This window comes from Lithobates pipiens, unplaced genomic scaffold, assembly GCF_037356315.1.
Source record: "Lithobates pipiens isolate NorthernLeopardFrog02 unplaced genomic scaffold, aLitPip1_a1.2 Scaffold_22, whole genome shotgun sequence".
In the NCBI taxonomy this organism is placed as follows: domain Eukaryota; kingdom Metazoa; phylum Chordata; class Amphibia; order Anura; family Ranidae; genus Lithobates; species Lithobates pipiens.
The window spans coordinates 265,468,723-265,491,152 of NW_027507784.1; the positions used below are offsets into that span (position 1 = coordinate 265,468,723).

At 43.9% G+C, this 22,430-nt stretch overlaps 1 long non-coding RNA gene across 1 annotated transcript in view; it reads left to right on the plus strand.

The window, feature by feature from the left end:
- The window catches only part of LOC143924642 (uncharacterized), a 191,809-nt gene that overhangs the window by 118,728 nt on the left and 50,651 nt on the right, over positions 1–22,430 (plus strand). Inside the window, exon 2 of the long non-coding RNA XR_013261899.1 lies at positions 132–310. This is a non-coding gene — a long non-coding RNA (uncharacterized LOC143924642). The remainder of the gene's footprint in view (positions 1–131; positions 311–22,430) is intronic.

A 22,430-nucleotide genomic window follows, 5' to 3' on the forward strand; every position in this document is an offset into this window, starting at 1 on the left:
AAGCGGTTGTCCCGCCCTAAAGGTAGGCCTGAACTTCTTGCTTATCCTCTCAGGTGTGCCGTCCTGGAAGATGACTGGAGAAAATGACCAGTTACACTTACCGGTAACGTCTTTTCTAGGAAATCTTCCAGGACGGCAGGCCTACTCCCTACCCTTGTTTTATTGGTGATATATTAATTCTTCACAGAATGTTCCCTCTGACACTGGTGTGGGATTTTCTTTACCATAACTGAGGGTCTGAGGGAGGGGTGGGGACTTTTAAATTCGTTGTTGATTGTGTTTCCTGTCAGGTGGACCAGTCATCTCTCAGGTGTGCCGTCCTGGAAGATTTCCTAGAAAAGACGTTACCGGTAAGTGTAACTGGTCATTTTTTTTTTACTGGTAATGTCGGCGATCTACGATTTTTATCAGGACTGCAACATTATGGCGGACACGTCGGACAATTTTGACACATTTTTTCGGACCATTTGGCATTTTTACAGCGATCAGTGCTATAAAAATGCATTGATTACTGTAAAAATTTCACTGGCAGTGAATGGGGTTAACCACTAGGGGCAATCAAGGGGTTATTGTGTTCCCTATTGTGTGTTCTAACTGAAGGGGTAGGGGACTGTGTAGGGGAGATGACAGATCACTGTTCATATTCTGTATGAACAGACAATCTGTCTGTTCTCCCCTCAGAGAACCGGGATCTGTGTGTTCTCAAGTGATTGTGGGCGAGCAGGGGGCACGTGCGCCCCTAGTGGCCAAACCTAGAAGTGACGTTTCATAAGAGCGTACAATCTCAGTACTCCTTTCCAGACTTAGGGTATGTAGCACACTCAATCCTGGAGTAGAGAAAAAAAAAGCATGACAAGTGTCAAGCTGCTGCGGTGGCCAGGTGTCACGGTCAGGAGTGAGGCCGAAATGCTGAGAGGGCTCCCCTTGCGGCCGAGCGCAGCACAACCCTGAAGTTGACACAGGGATGCAGTGCCCACAGTAGCACAGGTTGCCAGGTAGCAGCAGCAGAGGCCAAGTACGGAGTAAGCAGGCCTAGAAGGGCAACTGTGCTAGGAAGTCCGAGAGTAGGCAGCGGAAGTCCAGAGAATAGTCAAACAGGCCGGGATCAGGTGCAGGAAGCGGATCAGGAACGTCAGGTACAAGCCAGGAGTCAGAGCCAGGAGAACAACAGGAGCAGGTCAAGCAAGCCGGGTCGGTACACTGGAGATCAGAAAACAGGAAGCACGGGTACAGGTTTCACAGGAGAGCTGACGATAATCCAGCAATGCAGGAGTGTCAGGCGATCGTTTAAATGGACGAGATGACCGGGTCACGTCGCGAGCGTGTTGGAGCGGTCGTACGTCTACGTCGAGTACGTTGAGTATTCGTGGCATCACCGCGTATGCCCGCCCGGTTAGACGTAGCGTCGGTCGTTCGTCTGGAAACTACCTTGCGCTTACGTAGGCGCCGACACGCGTTAACACGAACGAACCTCGTGATATTGCGGCTATTTCCCTGACAGTGCCCCCCTCCAAGGGGCAGCCTCCGGATGCCCAACCGAGCCCATTTTTCAGGATACCGGCTGCGGAACCTATGTAGAAGCTTAGGAGCATGTACGTGGTTGGCAGGCTCCCATGAGTTTTCCTCAGCAGAATACCCCTTCCATTTAATTAAAAACTGGATGGTCCTACCTCTCCGACGACAGTCGAGGATGGACTCCACTTCGTACTCGGTTTCTTCACCAACCTGAACTGGAGCCGGGGGCATTTCTTCTCTACCTGAAAATGGACTAAAGGTAACAGGTTTAAGGAGGGAAACATGAAATATGGGATGGATTTTAAACGATTTAGGCAAAACAAGTTCAAAGGCTACGGGATTAATCTCCCGTTTGATCTCAAAAGGACCCAGAAATTTAGGTCCCAGTTTCCGGGAAGGGCAAGACAGTTTGAGATTTGCTGCTGAAAGCCACACCTTATCCCCCGTCTTGAAGGTAGGGTTGACTCTTTTCCTTTTATCATACTGCTTCTTGTATTCCTCCTGGGCCCTTCTCATGGAATCTTGCAGTGTTTGATAGTTCGAGTGAATGAGATTTACTCTGTCTTGGACTGCCGGGACAGACGATTCAGGGATGGTGTTAGGCAGGAACGAAGGGTGAAATCCGTAGTTTGCCCAGAAGGGTGACTGGTTGGTGGAGGCGTGCACAGAGTTATTATATGCGAATTCCGCACACGGTAACAGGGAAACCCAATCATCCTGGGAGAAGGAGCAGAAGCATCGCAGGTATTGCTCCAATGTTTGGTTTGTCCTTTCGGTTTGTCCGTTACTCTGTGGGTGGTAGGCAGACGACAAACATATCTTAATTGAGAGCAACCTGCACAGTTCTTTCCAAAACTTGGAGGTGAATTGTACCCCTCTGTCCGATACGATGCTATCAGGTACCCCGTGTAACCGGACTATCTCCCTTATAAAAGTTTTTGCCGTATCTAGGGCAGAGGGGGTCCCTTTTAGCGGCAAAAAATGCGCCATTTTGGACAGGCGGTCTACGACTACCAAGATGGCCGTAAACCCCTCAGAGGGAGGTAGTTCCACAATAAAATCCATGGAAATTTCTTTCCATGGTTTCTCCGGGACTGGCAGTGGCCTTAACAGACCCCAGGGTCTGGTGTTGGATCCCTTATTGCGCTGGCAGATGGTGCAGGAATCCACGTATAATTTACAGTCCGCCCTTAAGGTAGGCCACCATAGGGACCGCCGTACAAGGTCTGTCGTTTTCCGCACTCCAAAGTGGCCTGCGAGTTGGTGGTCATGGAAGGTCTTCAATACCAGTAACCTTGCCTGTTGGGGAACAAAAATCTTGTCCTGGCGCCATAGAAGCCCTTCTTGGCTCCTCAGGGAAGAAACTTCTGTCTCTGTACACTGCCTAGTAGCCAGTTCAATAGAAGACCTTAGGTCTGGTTGTAATAACAGAAAATTTTGGGGAGACAGAATTGTACTGGGTGGAGCTCCTTCAGGGGTGTCAGGAAACATCCTCGATAAAGCATCCGCTTTGCTGTTTTTAGATCCCGGGCGGTAAGTAAGGTGGAAGTTGAATCTTGAAAAGAACAGAGCCCATCGGGCCTGTCGGGGTCTCAGACGTCTGGCCGTACGGAGATACTCCAAGTTCTTATGGTCCGTGAAGATTAGAATGGGATGAGCGGCACCTTCCAGGAGGTACCTCCATTCTTCAAGAGCGGCTTTGATCGCCAGAAGCTCCCGGTCCCCAACATCATAGTTCTTCTCTGGGGGACTCATCTTCCGAGAAAAAAAAGCTACGGGATGCAGTAAAGCTTTGGGACCTTGGCGTTGGGATAAGATCGCCCCGGTGGCCACCTCCGAGGCATCAACCTCTAGCACGAAGGGTAAGGCGGGATCTGGATGCTGCAGGATGGGCGCAGAGGTGAAAAGGATCTTGAGCTGATCAAAGGCGGACTGAGCTGCTGGGGACCAGTGGAACTTGGTGTGCTGGCGAGTGGTCAAGGTGATGGGGGCTACGATGGTGGAGAATCCCCGTATGAATCTTCGGTAAAAGTTAGCGAACCCGATAAACCTCTGTACCCCCTTTTTGTCGGAAGGAGCGGGCCAATCCAGGATGGATTTTACTTTCTGCGGGTCCATGGCAATTCCACCTGTGGAAATAATGAGTCCCAAGAAATGGATGGATTCCTTCTCAAAATCACATTTTTCGGCTTTGGCATATAGCCCGTGAGTTCTAAGAATACATAGTACTTTCTTAACATGTACCCTGTGAAGTTCTAGTGAGGTTGAAAAAATCAGAATGTCGTCAAGGTAGGCGACAATAAAGTGGTCAAGGTGCTCCCGAAAGATATCATTAATGAAATGCTGAAAGGTTGCCGGGGCGTTACATAGTCCAAAGGGCATGACTAAATACTCGAAGTGACCAAATCTTGTTCTGAAGGCGGTCTTCCACTCGTCCCCTTCCCGGATACGGACAAGATTATAAGCCCCACGTAGATCAAGTTTCGTAAAGATACGTGAGGTATGGAACCTCTGGAGGAGTTCAGGGATAAGTGGAAGAGGATAACGGTTTTTGAGGGTTATATTATTTAATTCCCGATAGTCCACACATGGTCTTAGGGTCTTATCCTTTTTCTCCACAAAGAAGATACCTGCTCCGGCAGGGGATGAAGAGGGACGAATGAATCCTTTGGCCAGGTTTTCGTCAATGTATAGTCTCAGAGCCTCCAGTTCAGTCTCCGAAAGGGGAAATATCCGACCAAAAGGAATGGGGGCCCCGGGTAACAATTCAATGGGGCAGTCATAGGGGCGGTGTGGAGGTAGGGTATCGGCTTTCCTCTTGTCAAACACGTCTCGGAATTCCTGGTAGACTGCTGGTATGTGAGAAGCCGGACTGGGTACAGGTTGTACAGTCAGACAACTGGTCAGGTTGCAAGGGACGGGATCTAGGCAGTGCTGTTGGCAGTAGGCAGATGTGAAGGAGACCACCCTTGTGGGCCAATCGATCTGAGGGTTGTGCGCCTGTAGCCACGGGATCCCCAGGATAACAGGGAACATTGGGGAGCTCAGCACATCGAATTTAAGGAATTCCCGGTGACCCGAATCGGTGACCGTCAGGATGGGACTAGTTTCCTTGGTGACATGACCTGAACTAGGTAAGGAGCCATCGGCCAAACGGACGGTCAGTCTCTGTTCCTTGAGGTTCAGTGGGAGAGCCAGGCTCCTAGCCAAGGTTAAGTCCAGAAAGCAGCTGCAGGCTCCAGAGTCGATGATGGCTTGTAGAGGGATCCTGCTGCCTGCCACCATCAGTGAAACTGGAAGAGTGATGTGGGCAGAAGCTGACTTAGCTACCTGAAGGTAAGATGGGGTGCTTGGGACTGGTTTATTCGGCCTTGTGGGGCAGTAGTTAATGAAATGTCCCGATCTCCCACAGTAAAAACAGAGGTGTGCCTGACGGCGATGGAGTCTCTCTTCGGGGGTTAAAGCGGGACGGGGGGTGACCTCCAGAACGGGAGCTACTGCTGGATGAGCTGAAGGTGGGACCTGGATGGAGCAAGTGGTCCGAGAGCGTTCAGACTGTCGTTCCCGTAGGCGCCTGTCGAGCTGGATGGCAAGTAGAATGAGGTCCTCAAGAGTAGTGGGGATCTTTAATCTGGCCAACTCGTCTTTAAGGGTTTCGGACAACCCCATACGGTAGTGAAATTTTAGCGCTGCTTCGTTCCAGCCGGAGTCAGAGCTCCAGGTACGGAATTCTACTGAATAGTCCTCCGCAGGTCGCCCACCCTGGCGAAGGGCGTACAAAGTTGCTTCGGCTGTAGCTGTCCGGAAAGGATCATCATACAGGCGGGTCATGGCTTCAAAGAACAAGTCCAAAGTATCTACATAAGGGCTATGTTGCTCCAGCAGGCCGTGGGCCCACGTCTGGGGATCGTCCCTTAGTAATGAAATGGTGAACCCCACCTTGGTTGCTTCTGAAGAAAAAGTCTGAGGTTGCAGGGAGAAGTAGAGGAAACATGAGTTCTTAAAGGATCTGAATCTACTTCGGTCCCCGAAGAAGCGCTCCGGGGCTGGGACTCGTGGTTCCGGGGCAACTGAGACTGTAGAAGCAGGAACTTGACCGAGGAAGGTGGATGGTTCAAGCGGGTGTTGCAGGCGTTCCTTCAGCCAATGATATTTCTCTTGGAGCTCCTGAATAGCTGGAGTAAGGGCCGTAAGTTCTTGTAAAACGGCCTCCAACGGGGAGGAACCTCTGTCGACCTCTGACATGGCTGGATTATACTGTCACGGTCAGGAGTGAGGCCGAAATGCTGAGAGGGCTCCCCTTGCGGCCGAGCGCAGCACAACCCTGAAGTTGACACAGGGATGCAGTGCCCACAGTAGCACAGGTTGCCAGGTAGCAGCAGCAGAGGCCAAGTACGGAGTAAGCAGGCCTAGAAGGGCAACTGTGCTAGGAAGTCCGAGAGTAGGCAGCGGAAGTCCAGAGAATAGTCAAACAGGCCGGGATCAGGTGCAGGAAGCGGATCAGGAACGTCAGGTACAAGCCAGGAGTCAGAGCCAGGAGAACAACAGGAGCAGGTCAAGCAAGCCGGGTCGGTACACTGGAGATCAGAAAACAGGAAGCACGGGTACAGGTTTCACAGGAGAGCTGACGATAATCCAGCAATGCAGGAGTGTCAGGCGATCGTTTAAATGGACGAGATGACCGGGTCACGTCGCGAGCGTGTTGGAGCGGTCGTACGTCTACGTCGAGTACGTTGAGTATTCGTGGCATCACCGCGTATGCCCGCCCGGTTAGACGTAGCGTCGGTCGTTCGTCTGGAAACTACCTTGCGCTTACGTAGGCGCCGACGCGCGTTAACACGAACGAACCTCGTGATATTGCGGCTATTTCCCTGACACCAGGCCATGTGTACAACCCCAGTACTCCTTTCTAGAATTAGGGTATGTAGCACACTCAATCCTAGACCCAAAGAAAAGAATGACATGCATTTTCTTCCTTAGTTTGCCGTGGTTATATAGCCTGTAGCGTTCACGGATGTACTGTGCAATGGGCTAAAGAGAGCTTGTAGACAGTCCTCCTTTGGGCTACTTTGGGGAAATTTACTTAACGTGGAATTCCAGCTTAAATCTAAATAGCCTCCCCCCCAACATCCATGCAAGAAAGATACTTATTTTCAGGCCAGTCTGGTCCGGTCACGTGAGTTCTTCTGTGCCAGCTAGTGGCAGTGACCGGACCGGAAAATAGGCAAGTATAGCAATCTTTTTTTCAAAGGTTAGTTAGCACAGAGGTTGTCTCTCCAATGGGACACAGATGCCAAGAAAATCTGACAAAGGTCCTAGGCTTCCCTTACTCTATCCACAATGAAAAAGAAATGTTTTTCTTTTTTGTTCTATTTTCAATTGGGGCAGACAGGACCCAGAGTAGTTGTGCATTGTAATCAGTCACCTTCTCAATTTAGCTTGTTTAATGAAGGTTTGAAAATGAAAACTAGAAGCTGAGTGGTTGTTATGCTCAGCGGCTTCAGATTCTGTCTTGTCCATTTTAAGTAAACTCCCCTCAAAATACTACAAAGCTCTTCACTGCTGTCCCGTCGGTGTGTGCACGCTCGACTGTAAAACGGGGAAGAAGGTGTACCCCTTTACGGAGGACAGACAGCAGGACCTGTTCGCCCAAAGTGTGGTTTTCCCGAGGAACTGACAAGCGACAAACCACCGGCTGCCCTAGTGAAGCACTTTACGGACCTGTTCAAAGTGCGGAAAAGCGGTATAGTATGGTATTGTATGGTATGTAATATGCACGCAAAAGATATGGGGCTTTTAGTTTGATAAGCTTCTTAACTGATGCAGCCCCGGAAGATTTTACCCCCTTCCTGACCAGAGCACTTTTTGCGATTTGGCACTGCATCGCTTCAACTGACATTTGCGCGGTCATGCGATGTTGCACCCATACAAAATTGACATCCTTTTTTCCAACAAATAGAGCTTTCTTTTGGTGGTATTTGATCACCTCTGCCTATTGTTCTGCACTATAAACAAAAAAGAGCCTCAATTTTGAAAAAAAAGCAATCTTTTTTAACTTTTGCTCTAATAAGTATCCCCCCAAAAAATATTTAAAAAAAGATTTTTTTCCTCAGTTTAGGCCTATATGTATTCTTCTACATATTTTTGGTAAAAAAATTACCAATAAGCGTATATTGATTGGTTTGCGCAAAAGCTATAGCGTCTACAAAATGGGGGATAGTTGTACGGCATTTTTAATGATTATTTTTTTTTTACTGGTAATGTCGGCGATCTATGATTTTTATCAGGACTGCAACATTATGGCGGACACGTCGGACAATTTTGACACATTTTTTCGGACCATTTGGCATTTTTACAGCGATCAGTGCTATAAAAATGCATTGATTACTGTAAAAATGTCACTGGCAGTGAATGGGGTTAACCACTAGGGGCAATCAAGGGGTTAATGTGTTCCCTATTGTGTGTTCTAACTGAAGGGGTAGGGGACTGTGTAGGGGAGATGACAGATCACTGTTCATATTCTGTATGAACAGACAATCTATCTGTTCTCCCCTCAGAGAACCGGGATCTGTGTGTTCTCAAGTGATTGTGGGCGAGCAGGGGGCACGTGCGCCCCTAGTGGCCAAACCTAGAAGTGACGTTTCATAAGAGCGTACAATCCCAGTACTCCTTTCCAGACTTAGGGTATGTAGCACACTCAATCCTGGAGTAGAGAAAAAAAAAGCATGACAAGTGTCAAGCTGCTGCGGTGGCCAGGCCATGTGTACAACCCCAGTACTCCTTTCTAGAATTAGGGTATGTAGCACACTCAATCCTAGACCCAAAGAAAAGAATGACATGCATTTTCTTCCTTAGTTTGCCGTGGTTATATAGCCTGTAGCGTTCACGGATGTACTGTGCAATGGGCTAAAGAGAGCTTGTAGACAGTCCTCCTTTGGGCTACTTTGGGGAAATTTACTTAACGTGGAATTCCAGCTTAAATCTAAATAGCCTCCCCCCCAACATCCATGCAAGAAAGATACTTATTTTCAGGCCAGTCTGGTCCGGTCACGTGAGTTCTGTGCCAGCTAGTGACAGTGACCGGACCGGAAAATAGGCAAGTATAGCAATCTTTTTTTCAAAGGTTAGTTAGCACAGAGGTTGTCTCTCCAATGGGACACAGATGCCAAGAAAATCTGACAAAGGTCCTAGGCTTCCCTTACTCTATCCACAATGAAAAAGAAATGTTTTTCTTTTTTGTTCTATTTTCAATTGGGGCAGACAGGACCCAGAGTAGTTGTGCATTTTAATCAGTCACCTTCTCAATTTAGCTTGTTTAATGAAGGTTTGAAAATGAAAACTAGAAGCTGAGTGGTTGTTATGCTCAGCGGCTTCAGATTCTGTCTTGTCCATTTTAAGTAAACTCCCCTCAAAATACTACAAAGCTCTTCACTGCTGTCCCGTCGGTGTGTGCACGCTCGACTGTAAAACGGGGAAGAAGGTGTACCCCTTTACGGAGGACAGACAGCAGGACCTGTTCGCCCAAAGTGTGGTTTTCCCGAGGAACTGACAAGCGACAAACCACCGGCTGCCCTAGTGAAGCACTTTACGGACCTGTTCAAAGTGCGGAAAAGCGGTATAGTATGGTATTGTATGGTATGTAATATGCACGCAAAAGATATGGGGCTTTTAGTTTGATAAGCTTCTTAACTGATGCAGCCCCGGAAGATTTTACCCCCTTCCTGACCAGAGCACTTTTTGCGATTTGGCACTGCATCGCTTCAACTGACAATTGCGCGGTCATGCGATGTTGCACCCATACAAAATTGACATCCTTTTTTCCAACAAATAGAGCTTTCTTTTGGTGGTATTTGATCACCTCTGCCTATTGTTTTGCACTATAAACAAAAAAGAGCCTCAATTTTGAAAAAAAACGCAATAATTTTTAACGTTTTCTATAATAAGTACCCCCCAAAAATATATAAAAAAAAGATTTTTTCCTCAGTTTAGGCCTATATGTATTCTTCTATATATTTTTGTTAAAAAAAAGTGTAATAAGCCTACATTGATTGGTTTGCGCAAAAGTTATAGCATCTAGAAAATAGGCGATAGTTTTACGTCATTTTTAATTATTACATTTTTTTTTTAAAGTAGTGTTGGCGATCTGAGATTTTTATTGTGTTTGCGACATTACGGTGGACACGTTGGACAATTTTGACACATTTTACGGACCATTTGACATTTTTTCAGTAATCAGTGCTATAAAAATGCATTGATTACCGTAAAAAATTTTTACTGGCAGTGAAGGGGTTAACCGCTAGGGGGAAATCAAGGGGTTAATGTGTTCCCTATTGTGTGTTCTAACTGAAGGGGGAGGGGACTGTGTAGAACTTGTGTGTTCTCGAGTGATTGTGGGCGAGCAGAAGGCACGTGCGCCCCTAGTGGCCAAATCTAGAAGCGACGTAACATAATGGCAATTCGTGCAGCCAAACAATGTTGCCACAGTACAACTGTGGCAGCTGGTCGGCAACTGGTTAAAGAGGATCTACGGTCATCTTAAAAAAAGAATTAAAAGTCAGCAGCTTCAAATACTGTAGCTGCTGACTTTTAAAAAACAGACATTTACTTGTCCAGGGATCCAGTGCTAGCCTCACCCAGGCAGGTTCTTTTCCGGTCTTCAGGTCCCCTGCACTGTCATGTTGACTGTGGGATACCAGCTGTGACTCCTTGCGACTTCACAGAGGGCCCCCCACCACACATGTATGAGCTGAACTATGATTTGTAAGTTGTCCTGCAGCCTCCTAGGACCTGTGACATGTCCCAGGAGGCTGCGGATGGTGCCACCATGTAGGTGGTAACCATTAACCTAATATAAATGAACATATTATGTTCGTTTATACCGCATTTCACCGAAAATAAGACCTACTATGATATTTGGGGAGGGCTGCAATATAAGAATCCTCACCTTCGCTGCCTGTGTGGGCAGGTCGTGATCGAGCCTGCACAATTTCCCCTGTAGGAAGCTGCTTCCTATGCGGGCATTTGCTAAAAAGGAGGAGCCAGGAACACCAGTGGGGGATACCAGAAGAGGATTGGGGCTGCTCTGCGCAAACCAATGGAACAGAGATTTTAAATATGATATGTTCATTCATTTAAAAAAATCCATTTATATGTGTTTTTTTTTTCCAGACCAGAGTGATTCAGATGACTGGAACATGGAAAATGTTTGCAGGGCAGCCTATCGCCACCAACAGGAGCTTTGGAGAAGAGAAGGTGGTTCCCTAGATTCTGCGCCACAACACTGCTGAGAATTCTCACCTTTGTTGTCTGTGTGGACAGCTTGGGCAATCTTCAGTCAGTCAGTGTGTGTGTGTGTGTGTGTGTGTGTGTGTGTGTGTGTGTGTGTGTGTGTATGTATGTAAGGCTGGGCATTTTGATTGTAAGAGCTTTCAGGGCAGGGACTGATGTGAATGAACAATATGGCTCTAGTATGTGTGTGTATAAGGGTGAAAAAACGAATCGATTAATGGACAACTAATCGATTACTATTTTCATAATCGATTAATTGGTCACTAACATAATGGGGTTAAAAACAAGAAAAAGAAATAAGCCCTTTATAGTACAGAAAGAGCAAATCGCTACTGTAAATATTACTTTCACTGTCCCATAGTAAAAAATGAACCCCTTACAGTAGCGATTATTTGCTTTCTTTGTAATAATTTTCGTTTTTTTTAACCCCATTATGTTACTAAACATCTCAGGCCTGGGTCACACCTCTGTGTTGTTTGGTGCTTTTTGCAGAAACACACTACAGTTCATTCACATGGTTTCCTATGTGACACGTTCACATCCATGATTTTTTCAGCTGCTGTGTATTTTGAAAAGACAAGGACTTTTTTTTTAACGCAAAACGATGCTATTTTGTTTTTTGGGTTCAGTACACTTCAATGGAGAAGCTGCAGAAAAGCATGTAATGCGTTTTTGCGGCAATTTGTGTTTTTTAATCTGCCCAACAACAAATTGGCCAAAAAAATATGCAAAAATGCAAATTGCAGCAAAATTACCCTTTTTTTTAAGGTTAGTAATCTATTAATTGAAACAACAATCGACCAACTAATCGATTAAGAAAATAATCGTTAGTTGCAGCCCTATGTGTGTATGTATGCATGTGATATTAGAAAAGCGGTATAGTATGGTATTGTATGGTATGTAATATGCATGCAAAAGAGATGGGGCTTTTTGTTTGATAAACTTCTTTTTGCAATTTGGCACTGCATCGCTTTAACTGACAATTGTGCGGTCGTGCGACGTTGCACCCAAACAAAATTGACGTCCTTTTTTCCGCACAAATAGAGCTTTCTTTTGATGGTATTTGATCACATCTGCGTTTTTTTTATTTATTTTTTTATTTTTTTTGCACTATAAACAAAAAAGAGCCTCAATTTTGAAAAAAACGCAATCTTTTTTAACTTTTGCTCTAATAAGTACCCCCCAAAAAATATTAAAAAAATGATTTTTTTCCTCAGTTTAGGCCTATATGTATTCTTCTACATATTTTTGGTAAAAAAATTACCAATAAGCGTATATTGATTGGTTTGCGCAAAAGCTATAGCCTCTACAAAATGGGGGATAGTTGTACGGCATTTTTAATGATTATTTTTTTTTTTACTGGTAATGTCGGCGATCTACGATTTTTATCAGGACTGCAACATTATGGCGGACATGTCGGACAATTTTGACACATTTTTTCGGACCATTTGGCATTTTTACAGCGATCAGTGCTATAAAAATGCATTGATTACTGTAAAAATGTCACTGGCAGTGAATGGGGTTAACCACTAGGGGCAATCAAGGGGTTAATGTGTTCCCTATTGTGTGTTATAACTGAAGGGGTAGGGGACTGTGTAGGGGAGATGACAGATCACTGTTCATATTCTGTATGAACAGACAATCTGTCTGTTCTCCCCTCAGAGAACCGGGATCTGTGTGTTCTCAAGTGATTGTGGGCGAGTAGGGGGCACGTGCGCCCCTAGTGGCCAAACCTAGAAGTGACGTTTCATAAGAGCGTACAATCCCAGTACTCCTTTCCAGACTTAGGGTATGTAGCACACTCAATCCTGGAGTAGAGAAAAAAAAAGCATGACAAGTGTCAAGCTGCTGCGGTGGCCAGGCCATGTGTACAACCCCAGTACTCCTTTCTAGAATTAGGGTATGTAGCACACTCAATCCTAGATCCAAAGAAAAGAATGACATGCATTTTCTTCCTTAGTTTGCCGTGGTTATATAGCCTGTAGCGTTCACGGATGTACTGTGCAATGGGCTAAAGAGAGCTTGTAGACAGTCCTCCTTTGGGCTACTTTGGGGAAATTTACTTAACGTGGAATTCCAGCTTAAATCTAAATAGCCTCCCCCCAACATCCATGCAAGAAAGATACTTATTTTCAGGCCAGTCTGGTCCGGTCACGTGAGTTCTTCTGTGCCAGCTAGTGGCAGTGACCAGACCGGAAAATAGGCAAGTATAGCAATCTTTTTTTCAAAGGTTAGTTAGCACAGAGGTTGTCTCTCCAATGGGACACAGATGCCAAGAAAATCTGACAAAGGTCCTAGGCTTCCCTTACTCTATCCACAATGAAAAAGAAATGTTTTTCTTTTTTGTTCTATTTTCAATTGGGGCAGACAGGACCCAGAGTAGTTGTGCATTGTAATCAGTCACCTTCTCAATTTAGCTTGTTTAATGAAGGTTTGAAAATGAAAACTAGAAGCTGAGTGGTTGTTATGCTCAGCGGCTTCAGATTCTGTCTTGTCCATTTTAAGTAAACTCCCCTCAAAATACTACAAAGCTCTTCACTGCTGTCCCGTCGGTGTGTGCACGCTCGACTGTAAAACGGGGAAGAAGGTGTACCCCTTTACGGAGGACAGACAGCAGGACCTGTTCGCCCAAAGTGTGGTTTTCCCGAGGAACTGACAAGCGACAAACCACCGGCTGCCCTAGTGAAGCACTTTACGGACCTGTTCAAAGTGCGGAAAAGCGGTATAGTATGGTATTGTATGGTATGTAATATGCACGCAAAAGATATGGGGCTTTTAGTTTGATAAGCTTCTTAACTGATGCAGCCCCGGAAGATTTTACCCCCTTCCTGACCAGAGCACTTTTTGCGATTTGGCACTGCATCGCTTCAACTGACAATTGCGCGGTCATGCGATGTTGCACCCATACAAAATTGACATCTTTTTTTCCAACAAATAGAGCTTTCTTTTGGTGGTATTTGATCACCTCTGCCTATTGTTCTGCACTATAAACAAAAAAGAGCCTCAATTTTGAAAAAAACGCAATCTTTTTTAACGTTTTCTATAATAAGTACCCCCCAAAAATATATAAAAAAAAGATTTTTTCCTCAGTTTAGGCCTATATGTATTCTACATATTTTTGTTAAAAAAAATTGTAATAAGCCTACATTGATTGGTTTGCGCAAAAGTTATAGCATCTAGAAAATAGGCGATAGTTTTATGTCATTTTTAATTATTACATTTTTTTTTTAAAAGTAGTGTTGGCGATCTGAGATTTTTATTGTGTTTGCGACATTACAATGGACACGTTGGACAATTTTGACACATTTTACGGACCATTTGACATTTTTACAGTAATCAGTGCTATAAAAATGCATTGATTACTGTAAAAAAATGTTACTGGCAGTGAAGGGGTTAACTGCTAGGGGGAAATCAAGGGGTTAATGTGTTCCCTATTGTGTGTTCTAACTGAAGGGGGAGGGGACTGTGTAGAACTTGTGTGTTCTCGAGTGATTGTGGGCGAGCAGGAGGCACGTGCGCCCCTTGTGGCCAAATCTAGAAGCGACGTAACATAATGGCAATTCGTGCAGCCGAACCATGTTGCCACAGTACAACTGTGGCAGCTGGTCGGCAACTGGTTAAAGAGGATCTACGGTCATCTTAAAAAAAGAATTAAAAGTCAGCAGCTTCAAATACTGTAGCTGCTGACTTTTAAAAAACAGACATTTACTTGTCCAGGGATCCAGTGCTAGCCTCACCCAGGCAGGTTCTTTTCCGGTCTTCAGGTCCCCTGCACTGTCATGTTGACTGTGGGATACCAGCTGTGACTCCTTGCGACTTCACAGAGGGCCCCCCACCACACATGTATGAGCTGAACTATGATTTGTAAGTTGTCCTGCAGCCTCCTAGGACCTGTGACATGTCCCAGGAGGCTGCGGATGGTGCCACCATGTAGGTGGTAACCATTAACCTAATATAAATGAACATATTATGTTCGTTTATACCGCATTTCACCGAAAATAAGACCTACTATGATATTTGGAGAGGGCTGCAATATAAGAATCCTCACCTTCGCTGCCTGTGTGGGCAGGTCGTGATCGAGCCTGCGCAATTTCCCCTGTAGGAAGCTGCTTCCTATGCGGGCATTTGCTAAAAAGGAGGAGCCAGGAACACCAGTGGGGGATACCAGAAGAGGATTGGGGCTGCTCTGCGCAAACCAATGGAACAGAGATTTTAAATATGATATGTTCATTCATTTAAAAAAATCCATTTATATGTGTTTTTTTTTTTTCAGACCAGAGTGATTCAGATGACTGGAACATGGAAAATGTTTGCAGGGCAGCCTATCGCCACCAACAAGAGCTTTGGAGAAGAGAAGGTGGTTCCCTAGATTCTGCGCCACAACACTGCTGAGAATTCTCACCTTTGTTGTCTGTGTGGACAGCTTGGGCAATCTTCAGTCAGTAAGTGTGTGTGTGTATGTATGTAAGGTTGGGCATTTTGATTGTAAGAGCTTTCAGGGCAGGGACTGATGTGAATGAACAATATGGCTCTAGTATGTGTGTGTATAAGGGTGAAAAAACGAATCGATTAATCGGCAACTAATCGATTACTATTTTCATAATCGATTAATTGGTCACTAACATAATGGGGTTAAAAACAAGAAAAAGAAATTAGCCCTTTATAGTACAGAAAGAGCAAATCGCTACTGTAAATATTACTTTCACTGTCCCATAGTAAAAAATGAACCCCTTACAGTAGCGATTATTTGCTTTCTTTGTAATAATTTTAGTTTTTTTTAACCCCATTATGTTACTAAACATCTCAGGCCTGGGTCACACCTCTGTGTTGTTTGGTGCTTTTTGCAGAAACACACTACAGTTCATTTACATGGTTTCCTATGTGACACGTTCACATCCATGATTTTTTCAGCTGCTGTGTATTTTGAAAAGACAAGGACTTTTTTTTTAACGCAAAACGATGCTATTTTGTTTTTTTGGTTCAATACACTTCAATGGAGAAGCTGCAGAAAAGCATGTAATGCGTTTTTGCGGCAATTTGTGTTTTTTAATCTGCCCAACAACAAATTGGCCAAAAAAATATGCAAAAATGCAAATTGCAGCAAAATTACCCTTTTTTTTAAGGTTAGTAATCTATTAATTGAAACAACAATCGACCAACTAATCGATTATGAAAATAATCGTTAGTTGCAGCCCTATGTGTGTATGTATGCATGTGATATTAGAAAAGCGGTATAGTATGGTATTGTATGGTATGTAATATGCATGCAAAAGAGATGGGGCTTTTTGTTAGATAAACTTCTTTTTGCAATTTGGCACTGCATCGCTTTAACTGACAATTGTGCGGTCCTGCGACGTTGCACCCAAACAAAATTGACGTCCTTTTTTCCGCACAAATAGAGCTTTGTTTTGATGGTATTTGATCACATCTGCGTTTTTTTTATTTATTTTTTTATTTTTTTTGCACTATAAACAAAAAAGAGCCTCAATTTTGAAAAAAACACAATCTTTTTTAACTTTTGCTCTAATAAGTACCCCCCCAAAAAATATAAAAAAAATGTTTTTTTTCCTCAGTTTAGGCCTATATGTATTCTTCTACATATTTTTGGTAAAAAAATTACCAATAAGCGTATATTGATTGGTTTGCGCAAAGGCTATAGCGTCTACAAAATGTGGGATAGTCGTACGGCATTTTTAATGATTATTTTTTTTTTTTACTGGTAATGTCGGCGATCTACGATTTTTATCAGGACTGCAACATTATGGCGGACACGTCGGACAATTTTGACACATTTTTTCGGACCATTTGGCATTTTTACAGCGATCAGTGCTATAAAAATGCATTGATTACTGTAAAAATTTCACTGGCAGTGAATGGGGTTAACCACTAGGGGCAATCAAGGGGTTATTGTGTTCCCTATTGTGTGTTCTAACTGAAGGGGTAGGGGACTGTGTAGGGGAGATGACAGATCACTGTTCATATTCTGTATGAACAGACAATCTGTCTGTTCTCCCCTCAGAGAACCGGGATCTGTGTGTTCTCAAGTGATTGTGGGCGAGCAGGGGGCACGTGCGCCCCTAGTGGCCAAACCTAGAAGTGACGTTTCATAAGAGCGTACAATCTCAGTACTCCTTTCCAGACTTAGGGTATGTAGCACACTCAATCCTGGAGTAGAGAAAAAAAAAGCATGACAAGTGTCAAGCTGCTGCGGTGGCCAGGCCATGTGTACAACCCCAGTACTCCTTTCTAGAATTAGGGTATGTAGCACACTCAATCCTAGACCCAAAGAAAAGAATGACATGCATTTTCTTCCTTAGTTTGCCGTGGTTATATAGCCTGTAGCGTTCACGGATGTACTGTGCAATGGGCTAAAGAGAGCTTGTAGACAGTCCTCCTTTGGGCTACTTTGGGGAAATTTACTTAACGTGGAATTCCAGCTTAAATCTAAATAGCCTCCCCCCCAACATCCATGCAAGAAAGATACTTATTTTCAGGCCAGTCTGGTCCGGTCACGTGAGTTCTTCTGTGCCAGCTAGTGGCAGTGACCGGACCGGAAAATAGGCAAGTATAGCAATCTTTTTTTCAAAGGTTAGTTAGCACAGAGGTTGTCTCTCCAATGGGACACAGATGCCAAGAAAATCTGACAAAGGTCCTAGGCTTCCCTTACTCTATCCACAATGAAAAAGAAATGTTTTTCTTTTTTGTTCTATTTTCAATTGGGGCAGACAGGACCCAGAGTAGTTGTGCATTGTAATCAGTCACCTTCTCAATTTAGCTTGTTTAATGAAGGTTTGAAAATGAAAACTAGAAGCTGAGTGGTTGTTATGCTCAGCGGCTTCAGATTCTGTCTTGTCCATTTTAAGTAAACTCCCCTCAAAATACTACAAAGCTCTTCACTGCTGTCCCGTCGGTGTGTGCACGCTCGACTGTAAAACGGGGAAGAAGGTGTACCCCTTTACGGAGGACAGACAGCAGGACCTGTTCGCCCAAAGTGTGGTTTTCCCGAGGAACTGACAAGCGACAAACCACCGGCTGCCCTAGTGAAGCACTTTACGGACCTGTTCAAAGTGCGGAAAAGCGGTATAGTATGGTATTGTATGGTATGTAATATGCACGCAAAAGATATGGGGCTTTTAGTTTGATAAGCTTCTTAACTGATGCAGCCCCGGAAGATTTTACCCCCTTCCTGACCAGAGCACTTTTTGCGATTTGGCACTGCATCGCTTCAACTGACAATTGCGCGGTCATGCGATGTTGCACCCATACAAAATTGACATCCTTTTTTCCAACAAATAGAGCTTTCTTTTGGTGGTATTTGATCACCTCTGCCTATTGTTCTGCACTATAAACAAAAAAGAGCCTCAATTTTGAAAAAAAACGCAATCTTTTTTAACGTTTTCTATAATAAGTACCCCCCAAAAATATATAAAAAAAAGATTTTTTCCTCAGTTTAGGCCTATATGTATTCTACATATTTTTGTTAAAAAAAATTGTAATAAGCCTACATTGATTGGTTTGCGCAAAAGTTATAGCATCTAGAAAATAGGCGATAGTTTTATGTCATTTTTAATTATTACATTTTTTTTTTAAAAGTAGTGTTGGCGATCTGAGATTTTTATTGTGTTTGCGACATTACGGTGGACACGTTGGACAATTTTGACACATTTTACGGACCATTTGACATTTTTACAGTAATCAGTGCTATAAAAATGCATTGATTACTGTAAAAAAATGTTACTGGTAGTGAAGGGGTTAACCGCTAGGGGGAAATCAAGGGGTTAATGTGTTCCCTATTGTGTGTTCTAACTGAAGGGGGAGGGGACTGTGTAGAACTTGTGTGTTCTCGAGTGATTGTGGGCGAGCAGGAGGCATGTGCGCCCCTAGTGGCCAAATCTAGAAGCGACGTAACATAATGGCAATTCGTGCAGCCGAACCATGTTGCCACAGTACAACTGTGGCAGCTGGTCGGCAACTGGTTAAAGAGGATCTACGGTCATCTTAAAAAAAGAATTAAAAGTCAGCAGCTTCAAATACTGTAGCTGCTGACTTTTAAAAAACAGACATTTACTTGTCCAGGGATCCAGTGCTAGCCTCACCCAGGCAGGTTCTTTTCCGGTCTTCAGGTCCCCTGCACTGTCATGTTGACTGTGGGATACCAGCTGTGACTCCTTGCGACTTCACAGAGGGCCCCCCACCACACATGTATGAGCTGAACTATGATTTGTAAGTTGTCCTGCAGCCTCCTAGGACCTGTGACATGTCCCAGGAGAATGCGGATGGTGCCACCATGTAGGTGGTAACCATTAACCTAATATAAATGAACATATTATGTTAGTTTATACCGCATTTCACCGAAAATAAGACCTACAATGATATTTGGGGAGGGCTGCAATATAAGAATCCTCACCTTCGCTGCCTGTGTGGGCAGGTCGTGATCGAGCCTGCGCAATTTCCCCTGTAGGAAGCTGCTTCCTATGCGGGCATTTGCTAAAAAGGAGGAGCCAGGAACACCAGTGGGGGATATCAGAAGAGGATTGGGGCTGCTCTGCGCAAACCAATGGAACAGAGATTTTAAATATGATATGTTCATTCATTTAAAAAAATCCATTTATATGTGTTTTTTTTTTTTCAGACCAGAGTGATTCAGATGACTGGAACATGGAAAATGTTTGCAGGGCAGCCTATCGCCACCAACAGGAGCTTTGGAGAAGAGAAGGTGGTTCCCTAGATTCTGCGCCACAACACTGCTGGGAATTCTCACCTTTGTTGTCTGTGTGGACAGCTTGGGCAATCTTCAGTCAGTCAGTGTGTGTGTGTATGTATGTAAGGCTGGGCATTTTGATTGTAAGAGCTTTCAGGGCAGGGACTGATGTGAATGAACAATATGGCTCTAGTATGTGTGTGTATAAGGGTGAAAAAACGAATCGATTAATGGACAACTAATCGATTACTATTTTCATAATCGATTAATTGGTCACTAACATAATGGGGTTAAAAACAAGAAAAAGAAATTAGCCCTTTATAGTACAGAAAGAGCAAATCGCTACTGTAAATATTACTTTCACTGTCCCATAGTAAAAAATGAACCCCTTACAGTAGCGATTATTTGCTTTCTTTGTAATAATTTTAGTTTTTTTTAACCCCATTATGTTACTAAACATCTCAGGCCTGGGTCACACCTCTGTGTTGTTTGGTGCTTTTTGCAGAAACACACTACAGTTCATTTACATGGTTTCCTATGTGACACGTTCACATCCATGATTTTTTCAGCTGCTGTGTATTTTGAAAAGACAAGGACTTTTTTTTTAACGCAAAACGATGCTATTTTGTTTTTTTGGTTCAATACACTTCAATGGAGAAGCTGCAGAAAAGCATGTAATGCGTTTTTGCGGCAATTTGTGTTTTTTAATCTGCCCAACAACAAATTGGCCAAAAAAATATGCAAAAATGCAAATTGCAGCAAAATTACCCTTTTTTTTAAGGTTAGTAATCTATTAATTGAAACAACAATCGACCAACTAATCGATTATGAAAATAATCGTTAGTTGCAGCCCTATGTGTGTATGTATGCATGTGATATTAGAAAAGCGGTATAGTATGGTATTGTATGGTATGCAATATGCATGCAAAAGAGATGGGGCTTTTTGTTTGATAAACTTCTTTTTGCAATTTGGCACTGCATCGCTTTAACTGACAATTGTGCGGTCGTGCGACGTTGCACCCAAACAAAATTGACGTCCTTTTTTCCGCACATATAGAGCTTTCTTTTGATGGTATTTGATCACATCTGCGTTTTTTATTTATTTTTTTATTTTTTTTGCACTATAAACAAAAAAGAGCCTCAATTTTGAAAAAAACACAATCTTTTTTAACTTTTGCTCTAATAAGTACCCCCCCAAAAAATATTAAAAAAATGATTTTTTTCCTCAGTTTAGGCCTATATGTATTCTTCTACATATTTTTGGTAAAAAAATTACCAATAAGCGTATATTGATTGGTTTGCGCAAAAGCTATAGCCTCTACAAAATGGGGGATAGTTGTACGGCATTTTTAATGATTATTTTTTTTTTACTGGTAATGTCGGCGATCTACGATTTTTATCAGGACTGCAACATTATGGCAGACACGTCGGACAATTTTGACACATTTTTTCGGACCATTTGGCATTTTTACAGCGATCAATGCTATAAAAATGCATTGATTACTGTAAAAATGTCACTGGCAGTGAATGGGGTTAACCACTAGGGGCAATCAAGGGGTTAATGTGTTCCCTATTGTGTGTTCTAACTGAAGGGGTAGGGAACTGTGTAGGGGAGATGACAGATCACTGTTCATATTCTGTATGAACAGACAATCTGTCTGTTCTCCCCTCAGAGAACCGGGATCTGTGTGTTCTCAAGTGATTGTGGGCGAGCAGGGGGCACGTGCGCCCCTAGTGGCCAAACCTAGAAGTGACGTTTCATAAGAGCGTACAATCCCAGTACTCCTTTCCAGACTTAGGGTATGTAGCACACTCAATCCTGGAGTAGAGAAAAAAAAGCATGACAAGTGTCAAGCTGCTGCGGTGGCCAGGCCATGTGTACAACCCCAGTACTCCTTTCTAGAATTAGGGTATGTAGCACACTCAATCCTAGACCCAAAGAAAAGAATGACATGCATTTTCTTCCTTAGTTTGCCGTGGTTATATAGCCTGTAGCGTTCACGGATGTACTGTGCAATGGGCTAAAGAGAGCTTGTAGACAGTCCTCCTTTGGGCTACTTTGGGGAAATTTACTTAACGTGGAATTCCAGCTTAAATCTAAATAGCCTCCCCCCCAACATCCATGCAAGAAAGATACTTATTTTCAGGCCAGTCTGGTCCGGTCACGTGAGTTCTTCTGTGCCAGCTAGTGGCAGTGACCAGACCGGAAAATAGGCAAGTATAGCAATCTTTTTTTCAAAGGTTAGTTAGCACAGAGGTTGTCTCTCCAATGGGACACAGATGTCAAGAAAATCTGACAAAGGTCCTAGGCTTCCCTTACTCTATCCACAATGAAAAAGAAATGTTTTTCTTTTTTGTTCTATTTTCAATTGGGGCAGACAGGACCCAGAGTAGTTGTGCATTGTAATCAGTCACCTTCTCAATTTAGCTTGTTTAATGAAGGTTTGAAAATGAAAACTAGAAGCTGAGTGGTTGTTATGCTCAGCGGCTTCAGATTCTGTCTTGTCCATTTTAAGTAAACTCCCCTCAAAATACTACAAAGCTCTTCACTGCTGTCCCGTCGGTGTGTGCACGCTCGACTGTAAAACGGGGAAGAAGGTGTACCCCTTTACGGAGGACAGACAGCAGGACCTGTTCGCCCAAAGTGTGGTTTTCCCGAGGAACTGACAAGCGACAAACCACCGGCTGCCCTAGTGAAGCACTTTACGGACCTGTTCAAAGTGCGGAAAAGCGGTATAGTATGGTATTGTATGGTATGTAATATGCACGCAAAAGATATGGGGCTTTTAGTTTGATAAGCTTCTTAACTGATGCAGCCCCGGAAGATTTTACCCCCTTCCTGACCAGAGCACTTTTTGCGATTTGGCACTGCATCGCTTCAACTGACAATTGCGCGGTCATGCGATGTTGCACCCATACAAAATTG